Source organism: Apus apus, chromosome Z (genome assembly GCF_020740795.1).
Source record: "Apus apus isolate bApuApu2 chromosome Z, bApuApu2.pri.cur, whole genome shotgun sequence".
NCBI classification, from domain to species: domain Eukaryota; kingdom Metazoa; phylum Chordata; class Aves; order Apodiformes; family Apodidae; genus Apus; species Apus apus.
Genome location: NC_067312.1, coordinates 1,208,199 through 1,219,002, shown reverse-complemented (window position 1 = coordinate 1,219,002; position 10,804 = coordinate 1,208,199).

Sequence of the window (10,804 nt, the reverse complement as noted above, 5' to 3'; positions counted from 1 at the left end):
CAAGGAGGAATTAGGAAAAGGCACATTCAGGATCTTCAAACAAGAGTAAAATAGGGCAGTGCTGAAGGCACTGGGTTTAATATTTCATCTAGCAGGACTAAATTCTTGCTGAGCAGCTGGAAACCAGCAGAAGGCAGCAAAAGGATTCAGCTCGGGCTGGATCTCTAAGTTGATTCATTTTGTTTCTTAATGGTACCCTTGAATACTGTGTTTATTACTTTGGGTTAATAGGAAGTTTCTTCTCTGAGAGAGAGAGAGGGAGAAGTTCTATTAAAATGGACTTGGTGATTTATCCTGTCTAAGCTTTGCTGTGTAAGGAGCAGTTTTAAACGGATCTTTCTTAGGTTAAAAATGTCATTCTAGGAGGCAGAGTGTGAATGTTGGTGGGGTTTAGGGATATTTATGGTCTTAAACTTCAGGTGATGCTCAGCAGTCCCTTCCCACTGAAACTGCCCTGTCCCTCTGTGCTGGGTGAGGGAGCAGCAGGGAAGGCCACGTTTATCAGACCCCTCCAGGATAAAAGGGGCATATCTGAGGTACCCAAGGGTTTTAAAACAGTCTCTTCCTGCCAAACTGGTGAATGTGATTCAGAATCCTGATTTTGCCATGGGTTTCAGAACTCCATTTCTCTGCCAAGCCCAGGGGAGCGGTGCTGGTGCCAGGGGTGCTGGCATCCCCCCTGCATCTTCACCTCACCCCTCTTCTTCCTGGGGAGCTCTTACTCAAACTGAGCAATGGGATTTAGCCAAGTCTGTCTTTTTCCACCTGATTGGGTTGACTTAGGGAACTGGAGTCATTTTTTTTCCCTTTCATTTCAAAAAAAATCAAGGGAACTTGGCTGGTCTGTTCAGGTGGGCGATGGTTCCTGGGGCTTGTCGGTCACCACAGCAGGAAGGCAGCAAACAGTCCTGGCTGCTCCCCACCCAAGCCTGGGAAGTTCATGTTTTCCCTCAAAAGAGGGAAGAAACAGAAGGCAAAGCTCAGCTTCACATCTCTGAGCTGAGGTGCTGAGTTTGTTGCCTACACACACAACTGCATTTCCAGCCCCAGCTCCCTTAGGAAACTGTTCAGCCAAGGGGAAAACTCCTCAATTCCTGCTAAAAAAAAGGATAAGGCTTATGAATTTGGAGGAGTTAAAGTTGTTTGAGGACATTTGACTCCTCAATTAAGGCTTGAAAGGGATCAGTCTTATTCATTTGGAGGAATGAGAATCGTTTGAGCCAGGTTTCTTTGGAATTCAGGCCAACACATCCCATGGGAATGTATCAGCTGGTTGCAAATCCACCAGTGGTGGGTGCTGGAGCACAGTTCCATGAGGGCTCTTTTCCAACAGCAAAGTCATGAAAAGCAGATTTTGCTCCAGTGTTCCCAGTATGGCTCTATGGGTAGAGAGCTCCTCACCTCCACCTCAGGCTGGGGCTTGGAGCAACCTGGGCTGGTGGGAGGTGTCCCTGCCCATGGCAGAGGGGTGGGACTGGATGGTCTTGAAGGTCCTTTCCAACCCAAACCATTCCATGGCTCTAGGAAAACCTCTGGATAGCTGTCCTTTCAGTGGGAAGGCTGCTCAGTCTTTGCAGCAGCAGTGCAGGGAAGCTGCAGGTAACCACAGCAGTGAGTTGCTAAGGCAACACTTCCCCAAGCTGGCAGCTTCCCTGCAGCTTTTCAGCTCAGCACGGACATGTCACAACCCAGGCTTGGCCCGTGCAGAGCTCAGCTTTGCTCCCTCACCTCCTGCAAGGGAGGCAAAGGACAGTCTGTGCCCAGGGCAGGTGTCTCTCCAGGGGTGGCAGAGGTGGAGACCCCAGACCCATCTCGGTGCCCTCTCCAGTGAGCCTGGCACCCGGGGAAGAAGTGGCCACTGTTCATGAGCCTGTTGGCAACAGCTGCTGGAATTCAAGGCACTAAAGGGAGTTGTCTCAGCTGGGAAGATGATGGGTAGTGGTCAGATCTGGAAGATTCCCATCTGCAATAACCCGGGCAGACATGCCCTGCAGGTCAGCAAGCTGCACGGTGGCTAAATGCTCCTTTAGCTGAAGCAGTCACCCCTCCTGGGCTTTGCTTCCAGATGTCCTCTGTTCAGCAAGTGCCTCCCCAGCACTTCCCAGGCAGAAACTCAGGGGAAGCAACAAGGATCTGCTCAGGGCCATCTAGGCTGTCTGCAGGCACCGGAGCTGGAGGGAGAAATGACTTCCCCTGCCAACAGGTATTTATCATTCTAGATAACGAATGCTAGTTTGGTTTGTAGATAAATCCCAGAGTTTTCTCCCTGGCAGACTGTTGGATCCAGCTCTTGGTTTGCAAGTGCAAGTTCAAGTGCTCTCCCGTTGGAACCTGGGCTGCAAATCCAGGCTTCCTGCCACTGTCTTATTGGAAGTGATCTGCCTTGAGGGTGCCTGTGTCTTGGGTGCTGTTCTGTCGTGGGGTTTGACACAATTCTGAGTTATTTGTGATTTTCAGTTGTTTGTTTTGGCCCTGACCTCCTGGGGGGGGGAGCTAAAGCAATCCCAGTGGTTTTCCTAAGAACTGGGTTGCTGCTGGAGACTTCACACTCAAACTGTCCAGCTTGTGTTCTTCCAAATACCCTGTTTGGGCTAAAGCTGCTTCTGAATTTCACACCTGTTGAAGACAAAAATTCCAGCCAAAGAGATCTTCAAAACCTCTGGCTCATGGATCAGCTCCAGCACCCCATGAGAGAAAACCAGGCATCATTGAGGGCTCATTTAGCAGAAAATAAGGACACCAGGTACAAATTAATTAGCCTCCAAAGAACTTGGGGAGGGAAAACCAGGCATTAAGTGCCTGACACACAAGTGCTGGGCAATAAAGAAGAGATTCTGATTTGGCCCCCATCCCTGGAGGTGTTGAAGGGTGGGTTGGATGAGGCTTGTGCAGCCTGGGCTGGTGGGAGGTGTCCCTGCTCATGGCAGGGGGGTTGGAGCCTGATGAGCTTGAAGGTCCCTTCCAATCTTCACAATAAATTGGGTCTGGTTATTACTTAACCCCAACGGGAGGCTGGAAAGTGGGAGCTGGTGGGTTTGAGTTGTTGGGAGAGGAGCAAGCAAGGGGAAGCAGCTGCACAGGAGGCACAAACCCCCCAGGTTGGATGCCACCTTCAGCATCCCTAGAGGTCAGGAATATTCCCAAAGCCTGGCACGGGCTGTTTGTGTCCTTGCATCCAGGTTGATGCAAGAGCTGTGGCAGTTGTGAGTTGCAGAGAGCAAAGAGCATCACGTGGGCTTCCCTTGGGAAACGTCCCCCATCCGAACGAGCGGTGTCCAACTTCACTGGGGAGCTTCAGACTTCATTGGGGAGCTTCTTCCAATGATAGAGGCTGCTTTGTCATCTCCCAGCACTTCCTCACGTGCTTACACCTGTCTGGGAAACAGGTGTAGTTCATGAAGTCAACAGTCCTGCCCAGATGGATCCTCCTGCCCGGATGGATCCTTCTGCTTTGAAGACTTGAGCTCTTGGCAATATCTTCACGGGCAGTTTTCCCCTCAGCCTGACCAGAATTTCTTCAGATATATTTAAATCAAGTTCTAGATGATGTTTGTCACAGTCAAGATTGACTATTGCTGCTGGGGAAAGTCCCATGATATCTGAACAAACCCATTTATTACGAACTGGAATCGTTAGAATTGTTTTGGTTGGAAAAGACCTTTAAGTCCAAAAAGGGCTGGAGTGGCTGTTGAGAAGTGGTCCTGGAATGGAGTTCCCTGGAGAGCACCCATGTGTGGTGAGGTCTGGCACTTGCCCTCTGTCTTTTTGCACTGCAGCACCCTCAGGGCACAGCCTGCAGTGCTGGCAGCATCTGGGAAGCTTCAGGTTGGATCTTGGGAAGAATTTCTTCCCCAAAAAGGGTTGTCAGGCCCTGGCCCAGGCTGCCCAGGGCAGGGCTGGAGTCCCCATCCCTGGAGGGGTTTCCAAGCCCTGGAGATGTGGTGCTGAGGGACATGGGGCAGGGGTGGCCTGGGCAGGGCTGGGGGAACGGTTGGACTGGATGATCTTCAAGGTCTTTTCCAATCCAAGCAGTTCAGTATTTCTATCAACTCTATCACTCCCCAGCCTCTCAGTGCTGCTCAGCACCTCTGCAGGGCTTTGGTAGGTCCAAAAGGGAGAGATTACCCTGGGAACAGCCATTAATCCCACCCAAGCTGCCAAGTGTACCTTATGGGGTGTAGACCTGGAACACATACCGGGGTTTTCATGGGAACCAGGAGGAGCAGCTTGCCAGGAAAGCACCAGTAAAGACAGAGGCAGCACAGAACCAGTTCCTTCTCATTAGAGTGAAATCCCTGATTCTCACAGATGTAGAAGTGCAGACAGTTCAGCAGAGGCTGCAGACTGGGCTGGTGCTCCACACACCAACCAGCCTTCACCTCCTGCCTCTGCAAGCAGGTAACGAGTGTCAGGGGGCTGGAGGAACTGGAAAACTTGGTTTGAAACAATCACTTTTCTCTCTAGACAACACTACTGTGTGGGGGCCCTTTCACACAGCCTTTCATTTAAGGAGCTTCCATATTCTGCCTTTTAGCTACAAATGTTCATCCCTGTTTGCACCCCCAGTAGGTTCTTTACTATGTGCTCCAGACAGCATCTCATGATGTACCTGAAAGAACCTGGAGCCACTAGAGCAATTATTAATTTCTCAATTTAGCATAGGGCCTAAAATGTGTAAAAGATAACCAGCTCTGCTTATATAAGAAGGTTTTGATGTTAACAGTGTGTTTCTGTATGATTAGGACATGTAGATTATTATGAAACGACTCTGTGGGTAAGAAACCCAGACACACAGAATCACAAAATCCCAGACAGGTTGGAAGGCACCTTGAAGATCATCCAGTTCCAACCCCCCTGCATGGGCAGGGACACCTCCCACCAGCCCAGGTTGCTCCAAGCCCCATCCAACCTGCCCTTCAACACTGCCAGGGATGGGGCAGCCACAGCTTCCCTGGGCAACCTGGGCCAGGGTCTCCCCACCCTCGCAGCAAAGAATTTCCTCCTCATGTCTCACCTAAATCACTCTCTTCCAGTTTTAATCCATCCCCCTCATCCCATCCCTCCCTGCCCTTGTCCCAAGCCCCTCCCCAGCTTTCCTGGAGCTCCTTCAGGCCCTGGAAGGTGCTCTCAGGTCTCCCTGGAGCCTTCTCTTCTCCAGGCTCAACACCCCAACTCTCCCAGCCTGGCTCCAGAACAGAGCTGCTCCAGCCCTCCCATCATTTTTGTGGCCTCTGGACTCTCTCCAACAGCTCCAAGTCCTCCTTATGCTTCAGCAGACAGGTCACCCCCACAGTCTCCACCAGCCCAAGGACATTCCCCAGGCAATGTCTGCTGGGGAACATCCCACAGCCCTTGGCTCCAACCTCAATCTTTCATTTCATTCTTCCCAGACAAAGCTTCTGAAGAGGAAGGCACAGGGTGCCCAGAGGTGCTGGCTCCTTGCACCTCCAGCCACAGGGTGTTGCCTCCGTGGGTTCAATTAGCTGGAGAGCATCCAGAAGCTCTTCCCAGTGGGTCATCATTTTATGGTCATCTGGTTAGATTAGTTTTTAGCAGGGACAAAGCACTCCTTGTTCTCAGGAACCCAGCACCCCAGGCTCACTCAGCACATTAATTTCAGATTAATTTCATGCAGAGCTTTTTAGCCCTCGTTGTGCTGCACGTAGTAAGAGCCATCCTTGGTGCAAAGGCAGATTTTCTTTCACGTGTTTCCCAGCTAAAATGTCCTCTTGTTGGAAATTCTGGGTGGGGGATGTAGGAAGAGGTGTGAGGGCTTCCAGGAGCTGATGGCACAAAGCTGCCTCGGTGGGTTTTTTGGTGGTGACAGCTGGCTCAGGTGGGTTGTGCAGGGCATGGTGCCACCTCCCTGAATTACCCTGTCCTCTGCCTCTGGGACTGACTCACAAAGTCACCCTCATTGGATCCTTCTTATCCAGTTGCAGAAGAGATCTCTTCAGCCACCTTGTCTGGTTGTTCTGAGCATAGACCTGATCCCCACCTGATGGTTGGTACCTCCCCATCCAGGCAGATTGGTGCTGGTGGAACTTGACCAAACAATCCTGAGCTGTTGGTTCAGAAAATGGGGGCTTCCACCTACACTTCTGCCATTTCACTGACTCACTTTTTAAATTCATTAATCCCCCCCTTATCGATGCACATAAAATCATAGAATCACTGTTTAGGTTTGAAGGGACTTTAAAGATCATTTAGTGCTGCAGTGAGCAGGGACATCTGCAACCAGACCAGGTTGCTCAGAGCCCCATCCAGCCTGACCTGGAATGTTTCCAGGGATGGGACATCTCCCACCTCTCTGGGCAACCTGGACCAGTGTCTCACCACCCCTATCCTAAAAAAAAAGATTCATCATCTTCTTTTATCTTCTCCTTGCAACTTGTGTCCTCGCCTGGGATTACTAGAGGCTGCTTTTCCTCCCTTATTCCAGCAGACTCATCCCAAAAAAACCCTCTCTGCAAACAAGCAGCTTATTTTCCTGTGTTGCTGATTAACTCAGTGCACGAATCAATAAAAAAATCCCCCCCCCCCCTCCCCAGTTACAGTCTGGAGAGACCAGTGTGGGAGAGGGGGAGCTGCACCAAGTTGGGTGTTTTCCTCTTCCTGGGTGTTTCCTTCCCTTTCTGAGTTTATATTTTACAGGATTTTAAAGCAAATCTGGTGTAGCTTGCTCTGAAGAGGTGCAGGTTCAGCCTGCATGGTGTATTTTCCTGTCATGTTTCCTTCTGGGCTTGGATTGTTTCTGTAGATAACATGAGAATGTCCAGAGGAAAGGTAGGGGACAAGAGCCCAGACAGACACGGTGTGATGAGCTGGTGTAAATCAGCTCCAACCACTTTAAGAGAACGAGTCAGGTCTGTTCAAATTAGAGCCTTTTTTCTGCCTATCACAACAGCCCCAGGTACTGAAAAGGAACATTAAAACATTTCCAGCTGGCCAGCACTGCCTTAATTGCTGCTTCTGCAACAAGTGAGAGTCAGGGGAGAGAGAGCAAGTCAAGCCCAAGGAACTGATGAAGTTCCATGCAGGCTTTTTGGTTGTTTTAGCCATGAGGAAATAAATGCAGACACAGACAGTTATTTAGGTGCTGATACTTGATGTTGGCAGCATCACAGTCATCCCAGTTTGTTGCTGAGTGGTTTGGCACATCAAGGATTTAAAACATTGCAAGCCATGGAATTTAGGTGCGTTTTGAAGTTAAATAACTGACCTGATTTGAAAGAGCACTGCAAGTTCCTTGCCATGACAGAGTTTTTGGTTAGGCAGAAATCACAGAATTGTGGAATGGTTTGGGTTGGAAGGGACCTAGAAGATCAGCTAGTTCAACCCCCCTGAAAGGGCAGGCAACCACCCTGATAAAGAACATTTATCTGCTGGCCTTGACTACTTGACTTGACTACTTTCCAGGAAAATAACATTTACTGGGCCTGAAAAAAAATCTGGGACAACCTTCTAGATGAAAAATGTACTTTAACCCAAAAACCTAGTTGGACTAAATAACTAAAAGATCAGGGTTTTTTCTTCTTAGCAGCATTTTGGGCAGAAGAGGATACTGGTTTCTGAGCAACCTTGTTCATTCCTCTCCTTGTTAACTAATTAGGTCCTGGCTATTGAATCATGGTGCAGGAGAAGATGAGTGTAATCTGCTGAATTATTATTGCTTAGGGAACATTTAATGGATTAAATACCCAATTGGCATAAATTGATGGAGTTTTGTGGAGCTCGGTGGAGTTACAAGTGCAGACATTAGACTAAACTAGACCAGAGTAGACTAGAACATTAAGTTAGAAGAGACCTAGAATGATCATCTAGTCCAACACCCAGCAAGTAGATGAACCAGACCAAGGGGCTACAGGAGGACCTGAACCATTCCTGGGTGCCCAGCACAAGTGGGAGAGGATGTGGGTGGAGAGGAGTGGAGGAGGAAGGGGAGAAAGCCAGATAAGACATACAAGTCTTCCTCATTAATTCAATCTGCAAAGTGGGCCTCATCTAATGAACTTTATGTAAGTCAACTGTTTGCTCAAGATTTACCTTGGTTATGTATCTAGTTCCTATGCTCTAACCTTAAGAAGCCTTTTACAAATTGTTTATACTACTGCTTAGAAGTCTGGGTGGGTTGTTGTGGGGTTTTTTACATGAAGGGCCAAGAAACACTCTTGATACAATTTAAAACAGGGTCCCAGCCCTCACGGACCCACAGCAAGTTCAGCCAGACTGCAACAAACCGAGCCCGTTCGTGGGAGACCTTGGTAGCAGCTTCACGAGGTTGAATGTACATTAATTTGGCTTGGGAGATGAAAAATGGCACGACTAATACCCTGTGCAAACCCACCAGAACTGGTTGAAGACACTTTGCCTGAAGGCAGACACCAGTTTTGCTAACCACAGTTACAACGATTTTATTTGGGTTTGTTCCCCCCCCAAGTCGAGCAGGGCTTAAAGAAAAATTTGAATAAGAAATATCTGGGATAATTAAAGGAAAAAAAAGAAACAAACAACAAACCAGTTGGCTGCAACTTCTTCCTCGTTGCTGGAGAGGAGTGAAGCTATGCAGAGCTGGGCAGCCAGTGCCAGCTGGGATCTGGGAGAACAGGTGAGGGAACATGTTTGCTTTCCTTGTGGGGCAGTATCGCAGCTAATGCAAATATGCTGGAGACAGGGAACACAAACACCACATCCTGCTGCTACTCCCCAAGCAGATCCAGCTCCTTTTTTTAATTTTTATGATTTTTTGATTTTTTTTATTTTACATGGTATCAGGAAATACCAGCCTTTCAGTATTAATTGGGCAGGATTTTCTCTGATAACCCCGTAAAGTTTAGTCACTGGTGCTTCACACGAAACGTCTCTATCTGGAAAGAGCAGGGTCTGTGCACATTTCCTGTTCTTGTGATTAAGGCTGAATTTTAATTGTTAGAGGAATAAGCAGGAAACTGAGGTTACAGAGCAAGACATTTGCCTGAGGGGAGCCAGAAGAAACACAGCTACCGTCGTTTTATTTCACACTGAGCTGCCTGGAGGAGATAAAGAGAAAACTCCTCTAGAAACTGCAAGGGCTTTGGAGAAATGCTTCTGCCTGAAACCGTCCCTCATAGCAAAACATTTCCAGTGACAGAAAAAAAAGAGCTGGCAACCAGCAGAGCTGCTAATTGCCTGTGTGGCCAAACTGAATCACTGCTGGTGGCAAGCCAATCTGTGGGCTGCCGTGCGTGGGTGCGAAGTTCTGAGCGGCCAGGCCGGGAAGAAATGTTTGCCAACAGTTTGATCCCCTCTGTTGGTGAGCGCTGGGTGTTTGCCAGCGGGGACAGGGGCAGGCAGAGCAGCCATCACCCACTCACCAGCCCTGCAGCACCTCCACGCCGGAGGCCGGACCCGAGACGGCGCAGCTGCCGCCGCCGCCGGCCCAGCGGCAGGGAAAGAGTCCTTCCGAAAGGTTGATTTGCCAGCCGTGCAGCCCAGAGAACAAAACTGTGCAGGAAACCTCCTTTCCTCGTGGCTCGTTTTGGAAGGCTGCCAGCAGCAAAACCTCCCCGGGAAGGGCAGAGACTGTTTGAACGGGCCTCTGGCTGGCTCTGCTCGAGACGGGGACTGGGCGCAGGATCCGCGGCTCCTGCCGGGGTCACGGAAGGCTGCCTGCTGCTATCCCAGTTTTGCAGGCAATCTCTGGGCACCCAGAAATAAAGAGCTTTAAAAATGACAGCTGAGGGTTCCTCTAAGCATGGGCGTGAAGCTCAGGCTCCTGGTCTTTGCTCCTCCCGTGACGATGGGATCTATCAGCCTGGTACCTCAACACCAACAACCTCGCACACAAAGACCCAACACATAAAAGAGGAACCATAAGCTATAACTTCACAGTACACTCTGCTGAAACTATAATAAATCCAAGGATTTGAGTGAAATTACCAGAATTCCCTCTGAACAGGCAGCCCTGCCTCCCAAGGGCTTTGCAATGTGCCCTAACCTTGCCAAAACATGTACACAGGGTAACACCAGCCCTTATTTTCCTGGGCTGTTCTCACTCAGCTCTCTCCCTCTCCTGCTTTCTTATTTCTGAAGCAGGTATTTTGGGGCCAAGCCATGCCAGTACGTAGCTGAAATGGTATTGTTTTCCACGTGGATCCCAACGTGCAGTCTTAGAGGGTGAGTGTCTCTTTCCCAGCTCTGTGGGCTGTTTGAGTTCACTGAAGGTTCTCCAGTCCTAGAACGTGGAAGTGATTCTGGAAGAGCTGTGATTTGGACACAAAATACTGGACGTTTTTGGGTGTGTAGTAGGGTAGGGTGGTTGGGTTGGCAGTGCCTGGATCAGGGCTGATGAATTCCTGGAGCTCAGTGGTCACAGCACTGGGATGATGGAAGAGCTGCAGGGTTTGAAACACGCCCTGACTGGCCAGCTGCCTCGGGAGCTAGTTTTGGGAACTAGGAGATGGATTAAAGGGAAATGTTGAGTTAACCAGAGCTAGCAAGGCTGTGGAAAGAAGCCCTTGAAGCTTCTCAACCCCTAAGGATTCAGGGGGGTGGGTCACAGGAACAGGTTACAGCTGCTGGTGGTGCTGGATCAGGTCTTGTGCTCAGGCAGGGCTGCTCCCTGGGGGAGCTGCTGGTGAGAGCTGATCACCCCAAACCCAGGGCTGCTCCCCAGGGGAGCCACTGGTGAGAGCTGATCACCCCAAACCCAGGGCTGCTCCCCTGGGGGAACTGCTGGTGAGAGCTGATCATCCCCAAACCCAGGGCTGCTCCCCTGGGGGAGCTCCTGGTGAGAGCTGATCACCCCAAACCCAGGGCTGCTCCC